Source organism: Gavia stellata, chromosome 5 (assembly GCF_030936135.1).
Source record: "Gavia stellata isolate bGavSte3 chromosome 5, bGavSte3.hap2, whole genome shotgun sequence".
In the NCBI taxonomy this organism is placed as follows: domain Eukaryota; kingdom Metazoa; phylum Chordata; class Aves; order Gaviiformes; family Gaviidae; genus Gavia; species Gavia stellata.
Window position 1 is genome coordinate 22,710,942 of NC_082598.1, and position 13,178 is coordinate 22,724,119.

Here is a 13,178-nt window from a genome sequence, read left to right on the forward strand (position 1 = left end):
CTATGGTTATCTTAAGAGCTCTGATAATCACAGCCTTTAAACTTCTTCCTGCTACCACAATTTAGGAATTCAGCCAAACAGGTTTCTAATCAAGCTGGACTCAGAAACAAAATTACCTTAACTATACTATCAGGTTTCTTAGCTTAGGCATCAACATAGGATTGTGTAGATACAAATATGACTTTTACCAGATTGGTTGTTAAGCTCCAAATACATAGTTTGTTTATTAGCCAAGTTTCTACTTTTGGTAATACTGAGAACTCATGAAGTCCAAGGACTACTAAGCAACAAGGGACTGAGCTTAGGCCCAAAGTTTGTCAGTGTCCACAAGACAGTCTATGTCCCACTTTGGCTGGAATTCTCACAGGCAAAATTATCAGATTGGCTTCTATTCAAAGCATAGCCAAATAACTGGGAGAGGAATTGCTAATAATATATACATTTATGAGCTTTTAAAAAAAATGTTGCAGCTGTCTACTTGGACAGTAGATGAAAGGAAAGGCTATGGGGAGCATATTTTATAATGAGCATTATTTATTATGAAAATAAAAATATTTAAAAAGCAATATTTTCCTATCAATTTTTTATTCCTTTTATACTAGAGTATATAACTTTCTGACCTGACAAAACAAAATGATTGCCAGATAAAAAAGTATTATTTGTGACAAATTATAACTTCAGTTTACAACTTTATGCATAATTTCACTATGTATTTCAAGAGTCCCATTATACTAGCTCTATGTCAATGTTTTTACATTACACCAACTATAAAACTATCTCTCTTAGGATTACAGTCACTTCACTAATAATTTGTAAAAATAGATAAAACTCACAAATACCTTCTCAAAAGTTACCAAAATTAACACAAGTCTTTAGTATTGTCTATTTCATTAATAGAAACTAAATTTCTAAATTTCATCTAATTAATAAAATCTGTGCTTTCTTTGTGCTAAAGGCAACTTTTTTCTATTATGCTTATATACAATGTTTTCAACAAAACAACTTTCTCGTGATCCTACCTCTCTTTAATCACAAAAATTACCCAAAATTTTCACATGATCCGTTATGCTTCATAAAGCACAAACTGAAATTAATCTTTTTTTTATATATATATATATATAAAACTATCTCTGCATCCTCACCTTCCCAGAAAGATCTCAGCCTTGTCATTTTGAGCAAGACCAGACGTCAATCAGTTCAGCATTTGGCACTAGTGAGGGGAACAAGCATCTGAAGTGGAACCAAGGATTTCCAATAGTGGATCCTTCACTAAAGCAGTAAGTTTCAATGCCATTAAATGCAAAACCACTTTAAGAGGCTCCATAGTTTTGCTGCTGTCACTGCTTCGTCCATACCTCTGTGAGTTGGGCTGAAACATTTATCAACTGTACATGGGACCATGCTCTGCAGGGATAAAAATTTCTCCCTTGAGCTATCAAAAGAAGTGTTCAGGAATAAAACAGAGAACAGGATAAAACAATTATAAAAGAAAAACCTGTGATTCCTTTACGGTCATTGGAAAGGTGATCATCACTTAAAAGGCCAAGCTTTGACTTTTTGGGTAAAAAACGGAAGAACAAAAAGATAATTCCAGAAGAGCAGTGAGGTATGCATCAAAAGGGTAAATTCCTCCATCAGTAACTCAAAAGCAACAGTGTCCTTTTCAAAAAATAGAGGTAAGGAGAAGAGATTAATTTAGCAACGTATTTAGAAGATCAAAGGGCTCATTTCTATTTGGTTTGATTTTTATTTGTCTTGAATTATATACATCAAAAGTACATACCTCAGGCTTAAGAGAAGAAGAGAATAAGAAAGCTGAAGCACTGAAATTAACATCAGGGGAACAGAACAGGAAACAACTTCAAGACCAATAAATAGCTATGACTTTTTCTGTTATAAAGATAAACATTTTGACCTTTTTAAAATATGACTTCTGGATTTGCAAGGGCAACATAATCAGGGCACTTTCAAAGGACACTGATTCAATGCAATAACTTGAAGAGTTCTCAAAGAGGTGGAAAAAAGTGGAAATAATAAAATGTTAAACCACGATTTACTTGTTTATAATAATCTTGGCTATTTTAAATTCAAGTGTTAGAACACTGATAGGTTTCTGTACATTTGATAGCAAATTTCAAAACTCATTTGAATAATCAATGGAAACTGTTTTTCAAGGGCTGTCTGTACAATGGCATTGTAACTGTAAATGCAATGCTAACATAATCTTATTGCTAAGTGTATATATATATCTTATTGCTATGTACATACATCTTATGTATATGAATGAAAACATCATTATTTTTAAGCCATGTAGTTCCAAGAAGTCCTTACAAGATTACAGAAAACATGTTAACAGAAAATACCATGCTGCTCTGAAAAAAGCACAGAAAACTTTAGCTTGTGTGAGAAAAATAGCATGCAGTGTGTCACCTATCTAAAAAAACCAGAAAGCTGTCTGTGGGCCTGAGTTGAATAACAGATGAGAGTCTTTTCCTTTTCCCTGAAGCAAATGACTGATGATTTAGAAGAATCCTTTCTCACCCACTCATAAGTTGTTCTCTGAGTATACTCTTTATTATGGAGAAGTGTAAGCCAGCAGCTCCCTGGGGAATCCCCAGGCTGGGCAGCCAGGGCCTGGCAGCCAGGGCCTGTCCCACCACCCCAGCCGGGGAGCAGGGTAGCTGGGTGTAGCCCCAGCCCTTAGCATTGGGCACCTCCCTGGGGATGGGGAGGGGTTGAGGCTGGGCCAGGACATGGGCCTGCAGGTGGGCTCGGCTCGGCGGGGCCCATGGCCGATCAGGGCTGTGGGGACTTGGAGACCAGGCCTGCTGCAGGGTCACTGGGGCAGGGACTGAAGGCTCCAGGGAGGTGAAATGGGGTCCTGGGCCCTGGGCAGGGGTGCAGAGAGGCCCCAGGTGAGGCTAGGCAAGGCCAGTAAGGCCTGATAGTGTCCTCAGGGCCCTGACACAGTTAACCTGTACTTTTACATCCAAATAATCTAGTCACCTAGCTTCTATTCTCTCTCTTCATGTTTTAAAGCTCTTCTCATTACCCTTTATGATTGTCTTCTGCATCTTTCATCATGACATCTTAGAGCATACAGGTCCATTGTTGCCATTTTATATATAGTGAAATCAGGCATAGAAGTAGTTCTTGATTTTGCAGTTGGAAGCAAACACTGATGTGAGAACAAGTACAAGCTCATTACTTAATGTTTCATAAGTAAGAATGCTTACGGGCTAACATCACATAAAGGTTCAGCTATTACTAGATGTGTGAAATCTAACTTTTAATGTCGCTATCATAAAACAGAAATCAATGTTTTGAATTAGGTAACTAGTGTCATTATCTGGGAGGAGTTAAATATCTGAGAATTAAATCCACAGAACACTGAGTAAGAAAGTACCTCTATTATGCTGTAGAAAATATTTGAGATTCTCCTTATTAAAAGACAATAGAAGAAAAGATGCCCACCAGTGAGGTCCTCTTGTCCTTCCCTATCACCTTCTTTCTCCTGACCCTGTTTTCCACATCTCTTATTCTGCAGTAGAAAGCCTGGTGTATCTCATCTGCCTAGGAGTTATCGCAATTCAGTTTTCACTCCTGCCTAGGAAGATCAGTGACCACTCTAAGAAAGGCATGGAAACTACAAAGCTAAAAAATTTCTGCATTGGGGAGTGAAGAATTTAGGGACCCACCAGGAAAGACAAAGTTCAAATTCACCTATTTGCAGTGTTTCATGGTAAAAGTACAGATTTCTTAACACAGAAAAGAAAATTATGCAAGTTCAATGCTTCAGCCTAGTTATTGGAGTCCTCACTGACGCACGGATTACTCTGGATTCTAATCCATGCTCCAGTTATTTTAATGGTTTAAAAAGAATAGCTTTCACTTACAAACATGCTAATTCTGAAGTTTCTGCTCTCTTGGGAAACAGCTTTGTTCATCCCTGCTTACCCTTGCTTTTTCTCTAGCCTCCAAAAGCATTAACAACACCTTAGATCCTCATCAACCTATCCAATCCAGAACAAACTCGCAATTCGAACACTCCTCTGAGAAGTCCTTATTTCAGGCAGAAATACAAATCAATGCCAAGTCTTTCACATTCTTGATAATGCTATAACTGCTAAGACAGTGCACAAAAGAACTGTCCATTCTTCTGACTCTTTCTGGGACAAGAATGTTGACACAACTATGCTGGTTTTGTCTGGGTAGATTTAATTCTCTTTATAGTAGCTCGTATGGTGCTCTGTTTTGGAGCTGCGATCAAAACAGTATTGGCAACACACCAATGTTTTAGCTATTGCTGAACAGTGCTTACACACCATCAAGGCGTTTTCTGTTTCTCACACTGCTCCATCAGTGAGTTGGCCGGAGGTGCGCAAGAAGTTGGGAAGGGACGCAGCCAGGACAGCTGACCCCAGCTGACCAAAGGGATATTCCATACCATATGGCATCATGCTTAGCAATAAAAGAGGACATTTAGAGTTACAATGTTTGCATTCCAAAGTAAAGATTACATGTGATGAAGCCTTGCTTTCCTGGAAATGCCCAAACACCTGCCTGTCTATGGGAAGTAGTGAATTAATTCCTTAATTTGCTTGGCTTGCGTGAGCAGCTTTTGGCTTACTTATTAATCTGTCTTTATCTCAACCCATGAGTTTTCTCATTTTTACCCTTCCGATTCTCTCCCCCATCCTTCTGTGGGGGAGTGAACAAGTGGCTGTGTGAGACTGAGCTGCCCACTGGGTTTAACCCACAACACACAACTTATTTGAGTAACATTGCTCGAGTAATACCATAAGCGATTGTGTAAGTTTAATGTAAATGAAAACAATTTCACTATCTAGTAGATATTCTAATTAATCAATAAAAATTAGAAAGCACTTAGGAAACTGATAGAAATTAATATTTAAAGTTGGTTAATTAATGAATTTCATAGGGAAAACATTATGCAGAGGTTTTCTTTTTACTAAGGAAAACAAAGGAACTAACTGATGAAAAAGCATAGAGGGGAAGGATCACTTCCCTCGACCTGCTAGCAACACTCCTAACACAGGCCAGGATAATTTATTTGTTTACAAAATAAAAGAATGTTAGTTTCTGACTCAAGTGTTGTCCTGTAACTCTATGATGTTTTCAGTATGACTGGTCAAAGGTCGACCAAATTAGTGTCACAACTGTTATTGCATTGTAATTCCAGTCCAATCAGAAGGTCAACAAATCTGTTCCGCAATGGTTGCTTTGGCATTCAGTTTACAGTTTCTTTTCCTTAATTTCATGCCACTATTCTAGCTACAACATCTTGTCCTGCACTAAATTATTTCTCTCTGACTTAATATTTTAATCCATTGGCTATTTGTAGCCTGTTAATTCTCCCTGCCCTTTATAATTGCTGAGTCAACTTATACATACTTCTTTTTATCTTTCCTCAGAAATCAATCCCTCCATCTCCTTGATCATTTTTTTTGCTGTCCTCTGAACTTTGTTCAGTTTGTCAATATCTTTTTTGGAATGTAGTATCTAATATGAAACACAATATTCAAAATATGTTCACTCCAGAACACCACAAAGAAAGAGTTGTTTCCTTGGTTGTTGAAACAGTACTAAACTCTTTGCTACTTTCTGACCATTTTGTGCTCATTACGCCACCTGCAAAACCATAATAAACCTCCAAGGTCCTTTATAACAGATGTATATCTCTATCTGTTGTCTACCCCTATCTGACCGGGCTCATACAATGACAAACTTATTTGGAATGCCAATGAAGGAATCTCTCAGAACTGAAAACCACCAGTAATCAAGGCAAAGCACAACAGAAACAGCTCATGTAAACACATTGCCTCTCTTATGCTATCTTTACATTCAAAGTTTATATCAGACTTTGTAGGTTTTGTAGTTTTCATCAAAACTACACAAGTTTCTTGAAGTTGTTAGTAGTGTAAGTTGCAGACGACACCAAGTTGGGAGGGAGTGTTGATCTGCTTGAGGGTAGGAAGGCTCTGCAGAGGGATCTGGACAGGCTGGATCGATGGGCTGAGGCCAACCGGATGAAGTTCAATAAGGCCAAGTGCCGGGTTCTACACTTCGGCCACAACAACCCCAGGCAACGCTACAGGCTTGGGGATGAGTGGCTGGAAAGTTCCCCTGCAGAAAAGGACCTGGGGGTGTTGATCGACAGCCGGCTGAATATGAGCCAGCAGTGTGCCCAGGTGGCCAAGAAGGCCAACGGCATCCTGGCTTGTATCAGAAATGGTGTGGCCAGCAGGAGCAGGGAGGTGATCATGCCTCTGTACTCGGCTCTGGTGAGGCCGCACCTCGAATACTGTGTTCAGTTTTGGGCCCCTCACTACAAGAAGGACATTGAGGTGCTAGAGTGTGTCCAGAGAAGGGCGACGAAGCTGGTGAGGGGTCTGGAACACAAGTCTTATGAGGAGCGGCTGAGGGAGCTGGGGTTGTTTAGCCTGGAGAAGAGGAGGCTGAGGGGAGACCTTATCGCTCTCTACAACTACCTGAAAGGGGGTTGCAGAGAGGTGGGTGTTGGTCTCTTCTCCCAAGTGACTAGTGACAGGACTAGAGGAAATGGCCTCAAGTTGCGACAGGGGAGGTTCAGGCTAGACATTAGGAAAAAGTTCTTCACTGAGAGAGTGGTGAAACACTGGAATAGGCTGCCCAGGGAGGTGGTAGAGTCACCCTCCCTGGAGGTATTCAAGGAGCGTGTGGATGTGGCATTGTGGGATGTAGCTTGATGGACATGGTGCTGTGTGGTGTTGGGTGGGTTGTGGCTTGTTATTGTTGCTGTGTGGCGTGGGTTTTGTGTTTTTTTTTTTTTTTTTCTTTTGTGGGTTTTTTGACGTTGTGTGGTTTTTTTTTTTTTTTTTTTTTTCCCCCCAGGTTGGACTCGATGATCTTACAGGTCTTTTCCAACCGTACTGATTCTGTGATTCTGTAAGACCACTAAGGACCCAGTAGGTCATCAGGTTTATTTCTCCTGCTATCATAAATTACATTGCAGGCTAATACCTTTATGAATTTATCAAGCTCCACCTTAAAAGTGTGCGACTTTCCTGTCCTACATTGTAAATTACTCATAATCATAAGACATGGATAAAACCTGCTGCCTCTGTTTTGCAAACATGGAATTTAAATGTACAGATTCTAAGAGATTTTCTGCTGGACACAAACAATAGAATAGAGATCGCCATCTCTGAGGTATAGAACTAGGATTGCCTAGGTTGTCTGCCAGATTTGCTATGCAAGAAATAAATTAATGAAAAGTACTAAAAATAAATAATTAACCATGCTATTCTTATTTTCCAACACCAGTTTACTTATTAAAAAATGCATGTGGTAAGATGTACAAATATTAATAGAGATATTAATAAGGAAATGAAACCAGCTCTAAACTATGAAGCAGTTGTATTTTTTTCTGTTAAAACTACTCCTGTTAGAATCGCACAATGACAGTAAGAAGTATTCTTTTGGCTGTCTACTAAATCGGATTACAAGATTCTGTATACCCATGCAGTCAGAATATATAATGTGAAGTGGCTACCCTTAATGTTAATTTCTTCTGTGTCTTTGAAGTTATTGTAGAGAAGAAGAAAGTCTGTAGAGTGATTATAATTAATCTGTATACCTGGCAATACCACACACTTGCTGGTAGGACAAAGAATTTAAGGTTATGTCATAGTTAATACATTTGCTGTATTCCTGTACTTACACTCACAAAAAAAAAAAATTTCAATATTTTGCCAAACTCTGAACCCTTAAAAACATTTTTTTGTTTTCAATCTGAATATAAACCTTAAAATATAAACCATAAAAATGTTATTTTTCTTTTTAAAAAGTCTGTGATCTTTTTTCTGTCTTTTTCAATCAGCTGTAGCCCATAAAAAGGCTAAGTTTTATTATGTCAGAAGTGAACTTGCCATTTCTTTCTGTCCAGAAGCTTCTGTTTTCTTCATTTATCAGTTATGATGATAACACCATAATGGCTCTCATACCTCTAGGGCTGTGATTGCCTTCTGTTTGCTTTCCTTTATTTGTCCTGCATGCATAGGCTATTTTCAACTCTTAAACAGCCTGTGACATGCTAAGCCCATTCTAGTTCACACAATCACTAAGACCATTCTGTTCATTATTTTGATATCGCTCCCTCATCTTTTCTCTGCATATCCCCAAACACATTCAACTGCATCAAGCTGGGTTTCTTAGGATATACCTTTCTTTTCTCACACAGTTCCACTCCTTTTTACTTATGCTTTCTATGTTGTATTATGTCATTCACTTCTACTAATATTTTGCTCTACCAGTGATACCAAAATTTTGGTTCTTTTAGTTGCTGTTCATTTCTTTCAGCAACTTGATTTCTGAGCTGGTCTGCAAAGCTATTCCAAGAAAGGAGATTCAACAAACTTTTTGGGTTACCTGTTCTAATGTCATACTACCTTCTTAGTGAAAATGGTTTTTCTAATGTCCAGTCTGAATTCCATGCAACAATTTCAAGTTTGGAGTGTTAGCTGTTCCCATTTTAGCATCACCCACAAATTTGCTGAAGATGTGTTTTGACCTGTCAATGAGTCCCTAATTCATTTTTCCCTGTTAGTTGTACTTTGCTTGCCATTAATATCATTATTGTTAATCTAAAACCAATAACATGACACTAATTAAAGTATACAAGAGAAAAGAGCAAAAGAGACCTTTTCCTGTAAAATCATGTATTTTATTTAAGAGCACTATAAATCTGTTTTATGTGAACATTTGGCTTATTATTATGTGGCAGAAATTAAATTTATGAAAGATTTTCTGGAAAATTTAATTCCAATGTATACATGCTAGTCAGACTTCCTCAGGAGAAGGTCCTAGTGCTTTATCCCAGTATTATACATTCTGCTGGGTCTAAAGAGAATTTCACAATTTTAGATTCCAGAATTCTAGACATCAAAAGTTTCACAGCAGTTAATAAATACACTGGCATCTTTCACAAGACTGGCGCTATTAAAAAATGAATTACTGAAGCACTGAGATAGTCCAAGTCATCACAAATGACTCACCATAACTGATGCTAACCAAAAGAAAACAGTGAAAAGGCAGATAGGATTAAACACATTATACATGGTTCTTTTGGTGAGTTCAGTCCTCTGAAAAATTATTTATTAATGATAGCCATTTATCTTCAACAGTTCAATTTAACAAATCTAAACAAAGAGCTAGAGAAGCTAGTGAAGAACTAACTTTCCCTTATGATAATTTTTGGCATTTTTAAGGGAATGGAAAAAGAAAGCGTGTTAAACTGTGATGAAATACAAAATGGTCTGTTGGTAGCATCAGTTCTGTTGCAGCCTTTCAGTATTAAATTTATTCCATTAGTTGCTAAGTAACTAACCTTTTAGGACCACAGAACTTAATTCCAAAACAAAGCCAAGTAAGTCAAATATGAAGGGAAATTTCCAAAAGAAGGAAAATACTGCTGGTTTTCTCACAAAGTTGTTCCTTTATACCTCAGTTGATTTTTCTCCTTCTCAATAAATACTGATTCTTAAAATATTTTTAATAAACTTCACAGTTGATGTTTGGACATGTGGAATTTTCACACTTATTAGACCAGATATATAAACATAAAGCTTCCCAGTCTTAATTTTTCTGAAAAAGAGTTATTTTTCACTATGACAGAAGGCTATCAACTTTTTTGATTTAAAGAATTAGGAAGCTGAATCTACCACAATACAGAAGCAAAACTGCTACAGTACAATAAGTCTACCTTACTGGAAAAAATGGAAAAGACAAGCTTTACAAATCACTCTCTGTGAGGGTTTTAAATGATAAAGAATTATTGGTAGTACTACTATGGCCAAACCCTTCCAGAGAGGTTTATCACAGTATGAAAGAGATAAGGGTGAGTAGGAGCCAACCTTTCTGTAAGTAAGGATTTGTTGATAATATTAATAAAGCTTGGAATTGCAGCTTGCAAATAATTTGACTTGATTGATGAACACTCTATAAAGAAGTGTACAACTGGGAAGAGGATAGAAGAAGAGGGGTTCAGGAAGAAGTATTTTTAATAAGCATTAGTAGTGCCTACTTAGCTTGTTTATAACAGGTTTCTTGAATGAAAAGACCATGCTAGCTAGATGACATCATGACAATGGAGTTGTCTGGTGATTTAATATTGGAGGATTCAATTTTTGCAGCTTCTAAAGAAAGAAGTTCAATTCTTTTCGGCAGGCAAGTGGTTGCAAAGGCCACAGATAGATTCACTACATCTGCTTTCCTCCAGTGTGCTACTGGGTAGCAATCCTGTTTTGCTCATGAGATTTGACAGCATCAGTACATTGTTATCTGCTACAGCCAATGGTCTTTAGCTGTGACTTCCTATATAGTGGAATTAAAGCCATACAACTGAAAATTTCCTGAGCATATCTTTGTAAATATTTAACTGGCTAGAATTTCAGCCATTTAACATATTTTTACAGGTCATAAAAAAAATGTCTTTCCACAGCAGGTTCTCCAGAATTCATGCTCAATACTCAAACCAACCTGGCTAAACCTACAGGACCAATGCTTCAGTGCTAAACAGTTAACAAAATAAATTATGTCATAATATAGGAATGTCAGGTATATGAACGTGGCTACATTAAGTCTCTGAGTACCATCCACGAGATAAAAAGTTTCAAACCGTTCAAATCAGAGAAGTATTTGTGTAAATAAAAAACTTCTTTTTTCTTCTCCTAGTAAACTTAACTTCCAATTCTTTATTAAGAATTCAAAAAGCTACGTCCTCTTTGCTTTTATAACGGAGTTAGAACTGATAACCTGGGCAAATGCAGTTGTCTGCAGTTCTCTTTAAGCTGTTGCTTAGAGGTCTTAGGAGTCCTATACTGCAAGAATTCAAGGAGTTTCTTGGCACAAGGGTGGATACTATGGTCAAAAGTACTAAGAGAATTTACAGAGTTTAAAAGAGTAGGGGAAATTAGGTTAGTCTTTTTTTCACAATATCCTAATTCTCACTTAATGCACTGGCACTCCATCCAGGGGGTGCACATGTAAGAAAAATCTCAATTTCTTCATCAGGTGGGTTAAAAATGGAACCTCTTTTTGGTCTAATCTATAAAAAAATCCAGAACAGTTCCTGACAAGGCATACTGACAGATACAATGAGAGCAACTTTAAATTCAACCATGCTGAGGTAAGGAGCATAGGTTGGGGAAATAATGATGTAGAGAGAATGATAATCAGCTTGTTACAAATCTGTAATATAAAAACTCATCTACACAATGTATGTAGGTGAGCAGGCATTTCTTTATTGCAGCGCTGGATGCACAAGGGATCGCTCCACCTAGTGTGTGTGCTTAGTTTCTCTGCTACAAAAGTTATATACAATCAAAGTATACATATTCATCGTATTTCCAAGAAACAATTAACATATTCATACAATTTCCGAGAACTCATTAATATATGTAAATGCTCATGACGCATGCGCCTCCAGGTACACAGGTGGTCATCTAAGGTCCTCTGGTGGTCGTCCATAGTCTTCCTCATGGTGTCCTCTAGTTGAACCCAATTTTCACGCATGTTCAGCTTAGTTGCAAAATTCCATTCTTGGAATCTTCCTAAGTTTTCCTCGGTTTACTGACCAGGCCTACAACTTATCATTCTCTTGACAAGCAAACCCTACCTATTCACAATGCTACATTGTTCAACAGTTAGTTTATGATTAAATCACAGATGAATCATACCTAGTTATCATTACACAAAATACATAATTTAATTTTTCATTAATCACTCTCTTGATTATACCATTCTATCAATATCCGTACTTAGAAATAATCAACGGTTATTTCTAGTAATATCTATTGATTGGCATTCTCGATATTCAAATCAAGGTGGGAAAGGTAAGGAACTTTCCAAGCAGCATCACTGGTGCATATCAGGTCACATTGTTACAGGACTCAAACAAAACTTCTCTATTCGATTCTTCATCGTTCCATCTCGTTACTATTAGTTCATTAGTACGGAACAGTGACTACCTGGTGAGATTCCTATGGTTATTGTTTCAAACTTAACAATCCTAACTTATATATTTGTATTTTATTCTTTTATTTATTAATCAAACTTAACCCTTCTATATGATCAAATCTTGATTATTTAAAAATCAGAGTATTTGCAACAAGCTGAAGATAAAGTTACTTTAATGGACTTTAAGATTACCGAAACTGTATAATGAAGTGGGGAAAATATTATTATTTTGTTATAAACTGAAGAAAAAACCCCTGCAATATTATATCATTCTAAGCTAGCTAAGTGAAAGCAAACAAGTAAGAGTCAAATATTAAAAAGGGGGGGGAAAGGAAAATAATTGTCATATCCTTTTTTTCTCCCTTTCCCTTTCTTATGCAAATTGTCTAATTAAACTGAAAGCACTTCAAAGTAGCAACTTACCTTCTTGCATGACTGTAAAGCATCTAACACACTTCTATGGACCCTAAACAAGCTCCCTACAAAACAGCTTTAGTGACCTTATTTAGACTGATGAAGATAACAATATAAAACACAGAAACTAACTCCTAGCACCTTTGAAGACAATAGCAAGATTTTGACCTCATTTGAGACAAACTTTCAGTCCAAATATGAAAATATCTTTAAATATAGGCATACATGCCCTATAATATACATGTTCATAAATATTTTAGGTTTTTTTTCTGAATGTAAATCTTCACAAAAAAATAATTGTTTTTTCTGAAGAGTTGTGCATTCTTTGAAGAATAAATTCAAATCGAAGAACTTAAGTCCTTAAGGCTCAAATTCCAAAGAATTCACCTCTAGAGAAAGTCTTTGTGCTGTCAACCTAAAATAGTACCTCTGAGCAGCCCTAGTAAAGCTACTGATCCCTAAGAGAGATGAAATTCAAGAAAATCCTTGGTTTTAATATTGTTTCTATGGACTATAACTCTAGGCAGCCTTTTTTTCTAGAAAGTGGGTTTTTTGTTTTCTTTTATTTTCTGTGGAATCCTTTGTGAAGTGCATGTTGTTTCCTTTCAGTATACATGGAGCCTAGGTGTTCGACCCAACATTCAGGAATGGTCAGTTCCTTTTTGGATTCAATCTTGAGCACCTACTGATACATCAATCATGAAAACAAATACAAACCTTTTCAGATATAAGTCTAGGCTTTTCAT